The 16,763-nt window shown below is 36.5% G+C and overlaps 1 long non-coding RNA gene across 21 annotated transcripts; it reads right to left on the bottom strand.

Annotated features, from left to right (window-relative positions):
• Positions 1-10,545: 10,545 nt before the first annotated feature.
• LOC139894635 (uncharacterized) lies at positions 10,546-15,721 on the bottom strand. 21 transcript variants are annotated; one of them, XR_011775141.1, is made up of 12 exons: positions 15,428-15,721; positions 15,238-15,266; positions 15,070-15,141; positions 14,947-14,992; positions 14,607-14,804; positions 13,807-14,145; positions 13,490-13,532; positions 12,935-12,974; positions 12,723-12,854; positions 12,328-12,406; positions 11,477-12,232; positions 10,547-10,927 (listed from the first exon to the last, which is right to left on the bottom strand). It is a non-coding gene; the product is annotated as an uncharacterized lncRNA (long non-coding RNA). The 21 variants fall into 21 exon arrangements; XR_011775140.1 differs by having other exon boundaries at positions 12,723-12,974; positions 13,807-13,921; positions 14,025-14,145; XR_011775146.1 differs by having other exon boundaries at positions 12,723-12,974; positions 13,807-13,912; positions 14,025-14,145.
• Positions 15,722-16,763: the final 1,042 nt, after the last annotated feature.

Genomic DNA, 16,763 nt, shown 5'->3' with positions numbered 1-16,763 from the left:
ATCACCAGCTGAGGGTGAAGGAAAGTGACGTGATGAAAACTGCATTCAGGACCCGTTATGGTCATTATGAGTTCCTCGTGATGCCATTCGGTTTGACAAATGCACCTGCCGTGTTCATGGACCTCATGAATCGTGTCTGCAAGCCTTACTTGGACAAGTTTGTTATCGTCTTCATAGATGATATCCTCATCTACTCTAAGAGCGAAGAAGAACATGAGCAACACCTCCGATTAGTGCTTGAACTCTTAAGACAAGAGCAACTTTACGCCAAATTCTCCAAGTGTGAATTTTGGTTGAAGGAGGTACAATTTTTGGGTCATGTTGTGAGCGACCAGGGTATCAAAGTTGATCCCGCCAAGATTGAAGCCATCAGCAAGTGGGAGACCCCCACTACTCCAACGCATATTCGCCAATTTCTAGGTCTCGCCGGTTATTATCGAAGGTTTATCGAAGGATTTTCTCTGATTTCGCGTCCTTTGACCGCACTGAATCACAAGGGCAAGAAGTTCATTTGGGAACCCGCACACGAATCAGCATTCCAAACTTTGAAGAAGAAGTTAACCTCCGCACCTATCCTATCACTTCCTGAAGGCAGTGACGACTTTGTTGTTTATTGCGATGCTTCGAAGAGTGGTTTTGGTTGTGTACTGATGCAACGATCAAAGGTTATTGCCTATGCCTCCCGCCAATTGAAGATTCACGAGCGGAACTACACTACACATGATCTTGAACTTGGAGCCGTTGTCTTTGCGCTCAAATTGTGGAGACACTATTTGTATGGAACTAAGAGCACTATCTTCACCGATCACAAGAGTCTCCAGCACATATTTGATCAGAAGCAATTGAATATGAGACAGCGTCGATGGATCGAGACGCTCAACGACTACGATTGTGAACTCCGTTATCACCCTGGCAAGGCCAATGTTGTAGCTGACGCTTTAAGCCGAAAGGAGAGGACGGCACCTCTCCGTGTTAGGGCTCTAAACATCACCATCCATTCGAACCTCAACAACCAGATCAGAGTAGCCCAAGTTGAGGCTCTCAAGGAGGAGAACATATCTCACGAGCATTTGAACATACTTGTCTCTCGATTCGAGGTTAGAGAGTCTGGACTCCGATGTTATGCCGGAAGAATTTGGGTACCTTACTATGGAGATCTACGAAGCTTGATACTTGATGAAGCACACAAATCAAGATATTCGATTCACCCCGATGCAGGTAAGATGTACCACGACCTTAAAGAATAGTATTGGTGGCCGAATCTTAAGAAGGACGTTGCGATTTATGTTGGTAAGTGTTTGACTTGCTCGAAGGTTAAAGCCGAGCATCAGAGACCTTCTGGGTTACTTCAACAGCCGGAAATCCCACAATAGAAGTGGGAAAGGATCACAATGGATTTCATTACTAAGCTACCGAAGACGGTGGGCGGATGCGATACTATTTGGGTTATTGTTGACCGCCTCACCAAATCTGCACACTTCCTAGCGATGAAGGAAATTGATACAATGGAAAGACTTGCTCAGCTGTACATCAAAGAGGTTGTATCTCGTCATGGTGTACCTTTATCAATCATCTCCGATCGCGATCCCCGTTTTGCTTCCAGATTTTGGCGTTCTTTGCAAGAAGCAATGGGAACTCGTCTTGACATGAGTACTGCTTATCATCCTCAGACTGACGGGCAAAGTGAACGAACGATTCAGACCTTGGAGGACATGCTGCGTGCATGTGTCATTGATTTTGGAAAGGCCTGGGAAAGGCATTTGCCACTCGCCGAATTCTCGTACAACAACAGTTATCACTCAAGCATTAATGCTGCACCTTTTGAAGCATTGTATGGTCGTAAGTGCCGATCTCCTATTTGTTGGGCCGAAGTAGGTGAAAAGCAAATCACCGGACCCGAGGTAGTTCACGAAACCACGGAGAAGATTGCTCAGATCCAAGCTAGACTTAAGACTGCCCGTGATCGCCAAAAGAGCTATGCCGATCTTAAACGGAAAGACTTTGAATTTAATGTTGGTGATCGTGTAATGTTGAAGGTTGCACCTTGGAAAGGTGTGATCCGTTTTGGAAAACGTGGAAAGTTGAACCCACGATACATTGGTCCTTTCGAGATCTTGGAACGTGTTGGACCAGTTGCATACCGTTTGGATCTACCAGCACAATTGAGCTCAGTTCATCCTACCTTCCATGTGTCAAACTTGAAGAAGTGTCTTGCTGCACCCGAACTCATCATACCATTGGAAGAACTTACTATTGATGACAAACTCCACTTTGTGGAGGAACCTGTTGAGATTATGGATCGTGAGATCAAAACTTTGAAACACAACAAGATTCCGATTGTACGAGTACGATGGAATGCCAAACGAGGACCTGAGTTTACTTGGGAACGAGAGGATCAAATGATGCGGAAATATCCTCATCTTTTCCCGACTCCTCCATCTACTTCAGCTTAAATTTCGGGACGAAATTTTCTTTAACAGGTGGGTAATGTAACGACCCTGGATTTTCCAACATTTATTTATTAATAATTACTATTATTAATACGCGTGTTTAAACGAATGTATATAATTACATTTACATGTTGCCATGATTGCCCGTACTTGACTTTTAAGGGCCCGAAACGTCCCTGCGACACACGAAACTGCGCGAATAATATTTTTAGAATATTATTTACATTCATGATTATTTATTATTAATCATTTTAATTAATCAAGGTTAGTGATTAATTACTTGGGCTTTCATTATTTAAATTGCACCTTTAATTAAATTTGGGCTTTAATTATTAGACTTGGGCTAGGTAAGCCCACCCTACACTTAAATGGACTTGCAAGCCCACTCATTAAACTAGTTTATGTTAAGATTAATCAAGGTTTAATTAAGTTAATTTAGAGACAAAGTTGTCTCAAGCATGCAAGGTCTTTTAACTCCTTTACCCTTCTTAGCTTCCACCCTTTCTCCCATGCTAGAAAGTTGCATCTTGACCTCCCCCTTTAGACCTAGAAACCATCCACCACAAGGAGAGAGAGGAGAGTCCATTTTCACTTCACATATCACTTGATACTTGCATTCTCTCATTCATTTCACACACACATTCAAACTCCTCTCAAACTCTCTCAACTTTCTCTCATTCTTTTGTAAGTTTAAACTTTTTTTTTCTTCTTTTCTCCTTCTTGAAACCGTAGCCTAGAGCTCAAATAATCATCATCATCTTTGCTTATTACTTGTTGTTTGTAATTGTTTCTTGTTTTTTTGTAAAGATCAAGTCTCTTTAGCTTGAATCTTCTTAGATCTTAGTTACTTCTTTGAATTTGAAGAACTAAGAACATGAACTCAAACTCTTTAGTTTGAAGTTCCATATTTATGAAATTTCAAGTTGCAAGTTCATATACTTTAAGATCTTCTTTGTTCCATGAGTTGTAGACTTGAACTCTTAAGATTCACAAGTTAGTTGAATCTTCTCAAGCATGATACAAACATGAACAAATACTTATAGATCTAGTTATTTTTCTTCATTATCTTTACTTTAATTTCATGTTTCTAGTTCATAAGTTGTAGAAACATCTTTATGTTTATGTTGTTGACTTGAACTATTAAGATCTACACTTTGGTTTGATCTTCTCAAGTATGAAACAATGTAAACATAAAACTTGTAGATCTAGTTACTTGTTTCACTTTTACTTAGTTAAATTTGTGATTTATGTTCATGGTCAAGTATTTACTAGTTAAGACTTGATTATTCTTCTTGAAACCTTGTAAGTTCAAGACATAGAAGTGTAACTTGTTAGTTACAACTTCACATACTTGTGTTGATTTAACTTAAGTACTAGATCTATGCATTTGGAACTAAGATCTTCAAGATCTACTAAAAACTAGGTTCTATAACCTAAGATCTTGTGTACTTAAGTTTGTTTTCAAGTTTGTAGTTTATTTCTAGTTTTAAAGTTGATGTATGTGATAGATCTAAGACTTTGATGAAACTTTGGTTCATCAAACATCATACAACTCTCAAGTGAGTTGATCTACATGTCTTAGACACACACTTGTGTTGCTAGTGTCAAAACTTAGTTAGAAATACTTTCGTAGTTCATGTGTGTGTAGATCTAGGACTTGATGTAACTTTGGTTCATCAATTTATGTCTTAGACTTGCACTAGGGTTATGATGGTCAAGACTTGGTTAATATGATGTTAACACATCCATGAGTTGTGCACTTGAAGCTATATGCATCAAGGATGAGAACCATGATGAACATCAAGCACCAAGACCACCGGAACCCTTAAAAATTCACTGTTCTGTCCAAAACCTACTGACCTGATGCTTCTGGAACAGACCAGTAGACCTGGGCTGTTCTAACCTTGATTTTTAGATAGAACTTTTCGAGTAGATAACTTTTCATATAAGATTCGTCTTAATCCGAGTTACGGTTTAGAGTCTACGGCCCTCCGAGCGTCACTATGTCCAATTACTTTTCTGATTTCTGTGTACAGTTTCTGTTTTTCTGGTTTCTGTAACAGACCAGTACACCTGGGCTACTGTAACCTTGATTTTCAGATATCTCAGTTTGTGTAGATAACTTTTCATATAGGACTTGTCTTAATCCGAATTACGGTTTAGGATTTATGGCCCTTCGATCGTCACTATGTCCTTTAACGTTGTGCAGAAATTTCTGACCTACTCGCACTTAGACCGTTGCCACGGTCAAACCAAGACGAGTTTGCTTCTGTAAATTTTACCACACTTAAGGGACTCATAGACGGAGCCATGGCCACTGGTCTCACCTTAATTCAGTAAGGGTAGAGGCCGTGGTGACTGATCCAAGTCAGCCTTTGTTTTAAACTACTTTCATAAACGAACCTTACTTGTTACCTTTTGTTTAATGATGATTGATGATGACCCTTATGACCTTAATTACATAATTATAAACCTTTTGAGACGACTTACTGACTTAGTACTATTTGACTTAGGTTGAGGACATTCGGACCGTTACTTGCACACCTTTCCCGACTACTACTTTACCGCTACTACTATCATTGTGAGTTATAGCATTCCCTTTTTACTTTAACTTATTTTGGGAACTGAGAATACATGCGGATTTTATGTTTTACATACTAGGCACGAGTACTTAAACTTATATATGTGTGGGTTATATAACGGCAGAAACATTCCCTTTAGCTCGGTAACGTTTAATCATTGGTTTTTGAACCATGAACGCGAATCTTAGATATGGATCCATAGGGTTTGACATCCCCACTCGGGCTAGTAGCGCTAGCATTTAACGGGTGTTTAATACTTCGAGGTTATACGCACTTGCCAAGTGCACTTTAAGGGGGTACATTAAACTTTAAGTTAGTTATCGAGTGCCCACGGTTAAGCATATACTTTTACATACTTTTGAACGCTCGTTGTAGCACTGAAATCTCGTGGCCTACTTACATTATTGTTATACCTAAACTATAGCTCACCAACCTTTGTGTTGACCTTTTTAAGCGTGTATTTCTCAGGTGCTTGAAGTCGCTTCCGCTAGCTTACTAGTCGTGCTGTAGAACCCGCTGCCTAGAGTTGTTATCGCATGACTACTTATCTTGCATTTAAACTTATTTACATTTGAAACTATGTTATGTAACGAACTTTATGGTCACGTACACTTACTTAATGCTTCTACTTAACGAAGCATGCTTTGGATTGTAAAACATTTGACGTTTGTTATGACGTCACTTTTATTAATGAATGCAAACTCTGTTTTGAAAACGCATATAGTACTTAACCTTGTAATGATCCTGTTGATGATGGTCCGTACATGATGATTTAGTACGGGGCGTCACATGATAGGCATAGAAAACAAGATCATACGATTTTTATGTATATATATAATTTATATAATTAATATTAATAATTAATAATTATAATTAACAATAATCTAAATCTAAATACAAATAATAACATTAATAATAATAAATAGAGTACTAATAATAATAAGTTACGAAAATAAAAATGTTAATGAATTTGCTAATAACAATTATTAATAATAATATTCCTAATAATATTAAGTAATAATGTTATTAATAATAAGAATATTGATAATAATTAATAATAATGATATCTAATAAATAATACCATTTATAATTAAGATATATCATGCTACATATTTCTAATTTCTATATAATAATATTAATACTACATGTATTAATATTAGTAAAGAAATAATGATAATGATATTATAACAAATATACTTTTAATTTACAATTGTATTTTATATGATAACATATGTTGAATGTTTAATATTTATTCATTTTAATTGTACTTAATTATTCTGTTTTACATTTTTAATTCTAATTAAATAAAGTGTATTTTATCTATGTAAAGTATTATATCTATTCTTATGTTTATATTTATATCTAGATATTTATTTACAAACAATTATTCGTGAATCGCCGGGAATGGTCAAAGGTCAAATGCATTCATGTAAACATATAAAGATTAAGTTTAAAGATTACAGACTCAACATTACAGACTTTGCTTATCGTGTCGGAAACATATAAAGATTAAGTTTAAATTTGATCATAAATTTCCGGGTCGTCACACTTGTTATGTCGTTCGGATTGATAAATGCACCTGCTGTGTTCATGGACCTCATGAACCGTGTGTGTAGACCCTATCTGGACAAATTCGTTATTGTTTTCAACGACGACATCCTTATTTAGTCTAAGAGTGATGAAGAGCACGAAGAACATTTGAAGTTGGTGCTTGATTTATTGAGGAAAGAAGAGTTGTACGCTAAGTTCTCTAAGTGTGCTTTCTGGTTAAGAGAAGTTCAATTCCTTGGACATATTGTCCATAAACAGGGAATACAATTTGATCCTGCTAAGAATGAGATGATTGAGAAGTGGGAAATTCCGAAAACTCCTACTCAGATTCGTCAGTTTCTAGGGTTGGCAGGTTACTATAGAAGGTTCATTCAAGATTTCTCTCGTATAGCGAAACCTCTGACTGCTTTAACGCACAAGGGGAAGAAGTATGAGTGGAAGGATGAACAAGAGACTGCTTTTCAAAGTTTGAAGTAGAAATTGACTACCGCTCTGATATTGTCACTACCTGAGGGTAATGATGATTTTGTTGTTATTGTGATGCTTCACGTCAAGGCTTTGGTTGTGTTTTGATGCAACAAAAGAAGGTTATTGCGTACGCGTCACGTCAGTTGAATATTCACGAGCAGAATTATACAACCCATGATTTAGAGTTGGGAGCTGTTGTGTTTGCGCTTAAGATTTGGAGACATTATCTTTATGGGGTCAAAAGTACAGTGTACACTGATCACAAAAGTATTCAACATATCCTTGATTAGAAACAGTTGAATATGAGGCAGCGACGATGGGTTGAGACATTGAATGATTATGATTGCAAACTTTTATATCATCCGGTGAAGGCCAATGTGGTGGCCGATGCGTTAAGTCATAAAGAGAGGGCTGAACCTCGTAGGATTAGATCCTTTAATATGACAATACGAACTAACCTCACTAGGCAGATTCTTGAGGCATAACAAGAAGCCTTGAAGGAGGAGAATTTCGTAACGGGAAGGTCAGAGGCATGAGTAAGAAATTTGAGGTACGAGCAGATGGCACGCGGTATTTTGAGGGACGTCTTTGGGTTCCAAAATTTGGTGATTTGCGACAACTTGTGTTAGATGAGGGCATAAGGCTCATAAGTCTAGGTACTCTATTCATCCTGGTTCAGGAAAGATGTATCATGATCTTAAGGAGCTGTATTGGTGGTCTAATTTAAAAGCTGATATGGCTACGTATGTGGCTAATTGTTTGACATGTGCCAAGGTTAAAGCTGAACATCAAAACCGTCTGGACTTTTGGTGCAACCTGAGATTTCCGAGTGGAAGTGAGAAGGTATTACGATGGACTTATTGCGAAATTACCGAGAGTTGAGGGTGGTTATGATACCATTTGGGGTGATTGTTGACCGACTCACTAAGTTAGCTCATTTCTTGCCAATTAAGGAAACAGATTCGAAGGAGAAGCTTACTCGTTTGTATTTGAAGAAGATTGTTTCTAGACATGGTGTTCCCGTATTTATTATTTTGGACCGAGACAGTCGATTTACATCGAGGTTTTGGCAGTCCTTACAAGATGCTTTGGGAAATAAATTGTATATGAACACTGCTTATCATCCACAGTCAGATGGTCAGAGTGAAAGGACCATTCAAACATTGGAAGACATGTTACGAGCATGCATCATTGATTTTGGTAATGGTTGGGATAAGTACTTGCTACTGGCTAAATTTTCTTATAATAACAGTTATCATGCAAGTATTATGCCTCACCTTTTGAAGCGCTGTATGGTAGAAAGTGTAGGTCTCCTGTCTGCTGGAATGAGGTTGGGAATGCTCAACTCACAGGTCCAGGAATTATTCATGAGACTAGCGAGAAGATCGTACAGATTAAGGAAAGTTTGAGAACCGCCAGAAGTCGGCAAAAGAGTTATGCCGATAAGGGAAGGAAAGATATAGAATTTCAGGTTGGTGACCGTGTTATGTTAAAGGTTTCACCTTGGAAGGGTGTGATACGTTTTGGTAAAAAGGAAAAGTTGAGTCCTCGTTTTGTTGGACCGTTTGAGATTATTGAGAGAGTTGGACCAGCGGCATATCGTTTGAAATTGCCACAAGAACTCAGTGATGTTCACTATGTTTTTCATGTATCGAACTTAAAGAAGTGTTTGGCCGAGGCCGATAAGACTATTCCTCTGGAGGAACTTCATGTTGATAAGAAACTTCATTTTATTGAGGAACCTATTGAAATTATGGACCGAGAGGTTAAGACTCACAAGCAGAGCAGAACTCCTATTGTCCGGGTTAGATGGAACGCTAGACGCGGTCCCGAGTTCACTTGGGAGCATGAAGATCAGATGAAGCAGAAGTACCCGCATTTGTTCCCAGATGCTGAGTCAACCCCTGCACCTGCTTAAATTTCGGGACGAAATTTCCGTAACGGGAAGGTACTGTAACGACCCTACTTTTTCCGTTATCTTTTACCGTTAATTATTTAACGACTGTTAATTGTAATTCGTGCCACGTTATTTCTATTATCTATATTATTATTTTAGTAATAATATTTTAATTATTATGTGTTATATGAATATTTGTATTCATATTTTAAGTTGTACGTTTTTACGTGTCGTGGATTTCTATCCGGCGAATCTTTTCGGTTTTCAAACCAACGGTTGAGCTTTTGAGATTTTTAAGTCCTAATTATTTTAAATATGATATTTTAATGTCATATGTTTATAATTAGTGTTTATATATTTTATTCGTCGCGTATTTGTTATATCTCCGAAAAATCAATCGCGTAGTAGCGTTTTCGCGTTTCGGGCTTCGATCGGGCGTTCGGGCCACAAGCTAACTGACTTTTTAACATTTTGGAATAGTGGGGCCCACCCCCTTGCTGATTTTGGCCGAAAATTCCCTTAGGGAGGGGGTGTTTGTGCCATTTCTTCTAACTTGGAGCATTTTGATCAAAACCTAATACACTCCTCATTTCTTTCATTTTCCACATTTTAATTTTTGCTCTCCCTCTCCCTTGTTCTTGACCGTCACCTATAGCACTATAAACATCATCATCATTAATTAAAAATATTACTTGGATCATCAAATCGTTTATACAATCGGATTCCTCATTCCGTTCTCTACGCGCTCATATTAATCTTTTCTTGATTAGGGTATAAACCCTAACCCTAGCTTTTCAATTTTTCTTTATTTTTCTGTATTTTGATGTTATATTGGTAGTATGATGATTACATGTTATTGTATTGATGATTGTATGCGTAGAATTGCTCGATTATACATGTTTTCGGTTTGATTGAATTGGGACAGCAGCATATTTGTTCATTTCTGGTTATGTAACTGATATAAAAGTAAAATTAAAGTATCTAGATGAGTTCCTCTCATCAAGACATTAATTTTAGACTTCGGATTCATGTCATTTCGATTTCCGGAACTCTAGATATGATTAAAATGGTGTTTTGTTGAGATTAATTTATGAAAACGAATTGAATCAGGTATGGTCCGACTTTGTGACCATTTTTGGAGTCTTTAGGGTGTATTAGTGTGTTAGGATTGATGATGGGATGAACTTTCATGTTCGGATCATCTAAATCCGAGCCACGGATCACCCGTTATGACTAAAACACGTTTTTGAGCGGATTAAAGGTCCAAACTGATTAAGGGCTGTAAGTCACGACTTGGTGACTGTTCTTGGAATGTTCTTGAGCACACTAATGTTTCGGGTGGGTTGGTTAGGCAAAGATATATATAAGGCTCGCCGAAAACTGATTCCCGAGGCTCAAGTTATGACCCGATGAACTTTTGATTAAAACTTATGGTTATTAAATAAAACTTATGATATAAATAATGATTTTTATTATTATTAAATTACTTATGATATAAAAAGTATTTATTATAATTTAAGACTTATGATATATATTTATTATATCATTTAATTATTACTTACTAGCTTAAGACCCGCGAATTCGCGGGTTTTCGTCAATAAAAAATTTAAATATACTAAATTATGTGTTAGCTCATGTAAACATTCGTCACCAATTCTGTATAATAAACAAATGAAGGTAAAGAATGTTGGTAAACGAAATATTAGATATAAATTAAGTATAATACAAACATTAACGCTTTAGGTCTCAAAGTTGCACTCCATCGTCATCCATATGAATTATTTGTCTGATATTGCCAATGAATTATAGCTCTCAAAGTTGCAGTGCATTGTCGCCCATATGCCCACGTCTGTTCATTAACGCTTTAGGTCAATTTACAAAACGGGTGGATTGGTGTGAAAAACCTATTTGTTGTCATTAATTGGATAAGTGAGTGTCAAAGTGTATCTTGTTCATGGAAACCCTTGCTTTTCTTGTACCTGCATCATCATAATTTGATAGCAAATTCAATCAGTAACTGATAGCATAAATATATAATCGAAAAGGTATGTAAAGTCATATATTTGAAAGCACCTGCATGATCATAAACCAAGATTTAAATAAATTAGACACCAAATTATAAACCAAAACTTCAATTGTCACTTTGTTACCTAGCTGATTAGGAAGAAAAGTGTGAAAAACTCAAAAGACACAAATAACTTACAAAAAAACTAAAACTCATAAATAATTTACAAAAAAAAAAAAAAAAAAACCCAAGATACTAAACCACTGATACTAACCTAAACTCGATCAAACTCGGTCAAATAAGCAATCAAAGAGAAGCAACTAAAATCTGAAGAACACATTTCAATATCAAACAAAAACGTCAACATATACAAAAATGATGACAAATAATAACCTAAATATAAGTAAATCATGAAAGATTCTATACTTTTAATTTTACAGCCATAGCTTAAGCCAAAACACTTCAATCGTGGATTAAATAAGAAAGAGATTAAAGAAACCTAACCCTAGGAAATCTATGGTACCTTTTGAGAAGGGCGAACCAATTGGGGTGGTTAAAAACACATTAACTTAATGCCTTGAAGGTGGAGACGGAGATGATGAAAATTGAGAAATAAAATTATAAAGCACCTGCATCATCATAAACCAAGATTAAATTAATAATAGATAGGTTTTATGTTGGGTACAATATATGTTTTGAACATGATTAGTATAGTCCAACTTCATGTGTATGATGAAACTCAAAAATGACAAAAGAACTCAAATGTATAAAATTAAGGACAATAGATAGTGAACCAACATTATAAACTCTCTTATTTCAATTAAAACTTACTTATACTAAAGACACATTATAAACTCTCTTATTTTAATTATAACAATATAACAAAGTAATTGGTGTGATAGTGAACCAACCTCTCACCTGTTTAACATCTTACCAAGACGTGGCAAGATGGATGGGTCAGGTAATTGGTGTCTCAAAGTGCTAGGTGAAAGTCAGTTTGGTTTGACAGAACAATATATGACATAAAAATGCCACATCATAAAAATGCCACATCTCAAATTCTCAATTGAAGATATATACCTGATGTACTAACAGATCCAATTCAAGCCATCATCATAACCCAATTTCATAAAAATGCCACACATGAAAAAAAGAAGAAGCCAAATACCTATAAATACAAATATCTAAAGCACAAGCATCCAAGGCACAAGCATATGCTGCTCCTACCAATCTAGCAGCTATACAGCACCATAGTGGTTTAACATGACATATGCCACACCTAAATTCCAGAATTCAACAAGTTTGGAAGTGGTCAAACTTGCTGTTGAACAGTTAAAACACAGACGATCAAATGATAACTCAAGATCAAATTACCTCATTGCAAAATTTATAGAAACCCATCCACCGATCCATGTTTGAATGACCTTGTAATCAATCCGTGTCTACAAAATGGCTGAAAAGACAACACGTTTTTCACAGTTCCATGTAACTACAATTTTGAAAAAAGTCACACTATATGAGCATGTAATAATCAAAAGCAAAAGTAAAAAATTATTAGATAATTTACTCTAAATCAAAACTTGTGACAAGTGAAAAAAGATTATTATAAATTTAGGTATGTAACTTTTTATTATATTTGCACAGGTTGTATGTGTAATATTAAGTATTAAGGTAAGTACCTGATATTGTTTAAAAAAGCATACTGAATTAAGTTTTATCCGTGTTTAAACAGCATATAATATGATCGTGAATGTAGAGAGCATGTATACCTTGAAGGTCGTTGCATAGGCAGCCTCAAGATTGGACATGACCTATAACGACATGTAATTTTGTATAAGCTCCAACATCTTGAGGTTATAATTCTTCTACTCTTTATGCCTAAGGGTTACCTTGCTGTAAAGCTACAACCGCGTAAAAAGTAAACTACGTATTAAATAGCAAGAAGCATAAGACATAAGAAGGTTGTTGAAATAAAGCGTACCACGAGAGCTATCTAAGTGTACAACTTTGTAACCTCTAAACTGTACAAATCATAAGAAGTATCATAAGAATAAGACATAAGAAGGTTTACTTTGCATGGTTTTAATAGTTTACCTACTGTAATCAAATGTTACAAAGTGGACCAGTTAGCTTACTTTGTACAGTTCCAGATTCAGGGTGTGTAAAATCCAAGTACAACCTAACAACCAATTAAGTGAGCTATCTAACTATCTAGGGGTACAACTTCGTAATCTTTTGACTGTACAAAGTTTAACATTTTTGGAATCCAAGTACAACATAACTTTGTAATTTTTAACTGTACAAAGTGTAATCTTTATACTTTGTTCCTTAGCAGCAGCTTCAGAAGTAGCAGCAGATAAGGTGACAACAAAATAAAATCAAGGATTATCAGGTTAGCAGATAAGGTGACAACAAAATAAAATCAAGGATTATCAGGTTAACATTTTAAAAAATTATCAGTTGTGTTTAAGACTCTGTAACATTTTCCATTTACGTGTGTGTATATGTATCGTTAGGCAACTAAGGGTTTGTTTACCTGACTGAGTGGTCGCAGTCATCGTTGTTGGAGCTGTAGCTTCCTTCAGAGTGTGAATAATATTGAACTTGTTAGAGTAACTAAAACTAAGACTGTGTTTAAGACTTGTTACAGTAACCAAAACTAAAGTAGAAAAAATGTGTTTAAGACTTGTTAGAGACTTAGAGTAACTAAAACTGAAGTGGATCATATTGAAAGTTATATAGGTAATTTTGTTCCATACTCAGATGACCCGCCCAATTTACTCATGCTTACAAAAATTCAAACAATGTAAATTTGTAAAAGAAAAGCAAAAAGAGCCTGTTTTGAAACCTCACTTGGTCGTTCCTACTCGCTCATATTGCCACCTATAACATCACTGGACTGCGTATTTGGCTTGGTTGTGAGACTGAAAAGTGAAAACCACCATTCGACTTAAAGTGCCTGAAACAACTACTCGCAGAGGTTAAGGCTAGATTTGTACTATGTATATAATTCCAACGCTTTTCATTAATGACTACCAACGAAATAATTTTACATAGTAATAAAGGCATACCAATTGCAAGACTTAGTTGAATGAGCAGCATCAGGTGGACTTGGCCGAAAGAGCAGCATCGGGTGGACTTTTCCGGCTTGAGCAACAACATACTTTAAAGAGTGTGGGGTGGCTACTTAAGCTTTTTGCGATATGTCAAAACATATATTCACAATTAGAAAAAAACATTAAAGTAGAAGTATGCTTCAAGCACAACTCTCATAGCTGAAAGTAAGTGGTATGCCATTTGACCCATTCACAAGGCCCATTAGACCTGTCTATTGAACTTTATGATTTAATACCCATTTGACCAGTTCTTTTATATTTGCTATAAGACATTAAGACCCAATAGGTTGGAGAAAAACTCATTGGATCTTTTTTTAAGTTTTAATTTACAATTTACAATGCCAGGCATAATTTTTTTCACGACCCAATTGACCCAAATTTAAGAAAATGGGTCTCAATAGCCAGGTATATTATTGGGTCTCTACTTTCCTTGCTGCTAAAGTAAAAGCAACTGCAAACAACCACTAACAATGACAAAAAAAAAAAAAAAAAAAAACAGAAAATGAGTAAAAAAACATTTTTTGTTAAAAAAAATACCTGCAGCAACATTAATTGGGGTAGAATCAACGGCCACATAACACAATGAGGAGGCGTCGGTAACAGAGGGACCTCACATACAACACCATCATCCCAACAGGTCGACCCAACATAGATACTTGATCATTACCTTTATCTTTTTTCTAGTTGCCATTATAAAAATTAGCAATTTAATTTATCAAGAAAAAAATTCAGCCACTGTAAACACAAAGAGTGGATTATGACATTGCACCAATGAATAGTCACACGAACAACTACAATATTAAAAACAAAAAAGGAAAATAGCAAATGTAAACAAAACAAACACTTCGTATCTAAAAGAATGCAAACACAAACTTACGTGGCAGTAGCAGAAGCAACAACCACAGGAGAAAAGCGATAAACAACTGAAAAAAGCATAGTTAATCATCAAGAAGAAAATAACATAGATAGATAAACCCACATAAGATAATAAGAACAATACCAGTAAAGGTTGCAAATCAATAACAGCACATGTATAACACTGGCAAACAATCTTGTAATTAATGTGAAACACCTGCAAGAAAAATCATGAACAGCACGCTCAACAAAATTCAAAAAACTTAAAAGCAACAACAAAAAATTTCAAACCTATAATCAGCGATAACAATACCGGAAGCATAAGAAATGCAATTGCTTCCGCTGTAGAAGGCAATATGAGATAAAAGAAATTAACAATAATCAAATATGAGATAAAAGTATTACTTCGATAATACGACTTACAGCAAAGAAGGCAATATTGAAGCATCCTAGCAATGATCTTGGATCCTGAAAATCGAAACAAAAAGATAAGAAATACTAACCCGCAAATGATCTTAAATCCTGATTTTCGGGATTGATTTGTGAAGGTTGGCGTCTGGAGTAGCAGGCGATTGAAGCTAGGGTTTGCAATTTTTCGTTGATAGGAATGTTAGCGACTAATTTTCGATACTAATTATGCTACAATAACGATTGATATGATGGAAATCAACCCGCTAAGCTTGTTCGATAGTGATTATTGCCTTTGATTTTTGAAGATGATGATTGTAGAAGAGGCGTAATTAGAGATACAGCCCTAATGGGTGTGAAGAGAGAACTCAATTTGTTTCAAAATGGAAATTAAGGTTTATGAGAATGGGTGAAGTGCGTAAATGGAATGAATGACGTGACCCCTATTCCTATCAGATACACCCGTAATTTTTACACCCGTAATCGCATCTAAGGCTTATGACCGTGTCCCGAGTTAGCTGATTTGGAAGACCCTTAATGTTAGGGGTGTTCCAAGTAGATATATAAGGACTATTAGAGATATGTATGAGGGGGCGAAGACTCGTGTACGTACGACGGTAGGAAACACTGAGTTTTTCCCAGTAGAGGTAGGTTTACATCAGGGATCGGCCCTTAGCCCATATCTTTTCGCTTTGATTCTAGACGAACTGACTCAAAGGATACAAGATAACATCCCATGGTGCCTAATATTCGCGGACGATATTGTATTAGTTTCGGATTCCCAGGATGAGCTTAACAGAAGGATAGAGCAATGGAGGAGCGCCCTAGAATCAAATGGCCTACGGATTAGCAGACTTAAGTCGGAGTATCTTAGATGCGATTTCAGGACGAGCGAAGAGGAACAAGAGGATATTGTGGACGTCCGAATTGGGGACCAAATTTTACCTCCACAAGAGTCCTTTAGATATTTAGGCTCGATGCTTCACAAATCGGGAAGGATAGATGAGGACGTGACACATCGTATACGAGTAGAATGGTTGAAGTGGAGGGCAGCGAAAGGGGTGTTGTGCGACAAGAAGGTACCCCTTAAATTGAAAGGGAAATTCTTCAAGGTGGCAATCAGACCGGCCATGTTGTACGGATCGGAGTGTTGGCCAATGACGAAAGCCCAGGAGAGAAGGATGGAGGTGGCAGAAATGAGGATGCTTAGGTGGACGTGTGGTAAGACAATGCTAGATTTGATACCAAATGGAGTTTTTAGGGAGAACTTGAAAGTTGGGAACATAACCAACAAGCTGAGGGAAGGACGACTAAGATGGTTTGGACATGTTTTGAGGCGCCCACTTTTAGCCCCGGTTAGGAGAGTCGAGACCCTTGTTGTTGGGGGCGTAAGGAGAAGGGGTAGACCCAGACGTAGGTTGGAGGATAGAT

The sequence above is a fragment of the Rutidosis leptorrhynchoides genome, chromosome 2, assembly GCF_046630445.1.
Source record: "Rutidosis leptorrhynchoides isolate AG116_Rl617_1_P2 chromosome 2, CSIRO_AGI_Rlap_v1, whole genome shotgun sequence".
NCBI classification, from domain to species: Eukaryota; Viridiplantae; Streptophyta; class Magnoliopsida; order Asterales; family Asteraceae; genus Rutidosis; species Rutidosis leptorrhynchoides.
The sequence above is the reverse complement of the archived record's forward strand: the minus strand, read 5'-3'. Positions and strand labels throughout refer to the sequence as shown.